Source organism: Halyomorpha halys, unplaced genomic scaffold (genome assembly GCF_000696795.3).
Source record: "Halyomorpha halys isolate HHAL.00 unplaced genomic scaffold, Hhal_1.1 Scaffold123.1, whole genome shotgun sequence".
Taxonomy (NCBI): Eukaryota; Metazoa; Arthropoda; class Insecta; order Hemiptera; family Pentatomidae; genus Halyomorpha; species Halyomorpha halys.
Window position 1 is genome coordinate 78,841 of NW_027107023.1, and position 968 is coordinate 79,808.

Here is a 968-nt window from a genome sequence, read left to right on the forward strand (position 1 = left end):
AAAAATTCTTTTAGACTGAAAATTACTCCGGTATCTAAAGTTCCCGGGTTCCGGCACCAGTTATCTTTTACAGAAGTAAGAAACTAAAAATAATAAGAGAGAGGAGTGCGAAATAAAACGCTTGAAGTGTTCTCAAAGACTGATCTATTTGCGGATCCTGTCCGTCTATATATATATATATACAATCGGTCAGCTGTTCTCGATCAGCTGATATGGACCTGTCAGCTGACAGTCCGTAACTTACCTAAAGAATATAATTTTAGATTTTGTGTTATTTATTATTTTGCGTGTGATCGTTCTTCACTTTCTCCTCTGATTTGATTGCAAAATGTACGACACTAGACTTCAAAATAAGGCTGGTAGTCATTTTCACTATGCTTCTGCACTTAGTCCCAACATGGCGACGGCTGGACTAGTTCATCCTTTTGAATCGTCAATATATAGGAGCCTAGATCTTCCAATATTGCCAGTTCTCTCATCCCGCTGAGTTATAGGGATGGAATATCGAAAGCTGCAAATAAAGAATAATTTGAACTATTTATTAAAGCCAATGTTTTGGTTAGAGACGGTAAAATATGACTGGCTTTGCTGCCTCTGGCCTAAGAGGCCCTGTATTTATAACGATTAAAAGGTTGTGTCCTTTCACATTGAAGACTTTAGATTTTCATTTAAATTATTATTTTGTTTGAATTCTTCTGTTTAACGTATTTTTACTTGTCGGCAGGTGGCTATGTTCATGGTCAACAGGAAGGAGAGCTATCTGTTCTAGATGATGGCGAGAATTATTCTTGTTATTATAATGCTTTTAGTAATTACCTACAAAATAATATTTTAGATTTATTGTTATTTATTATTTTGCGTGTGATCGTTCTTCACTTTCACCTCTGATTTGATTGCAATATGAACGACACTAGACTTCAAAATAAGACTGGTAGTCATTTTCACTATGTTTCTGCACTTAGTCCCAA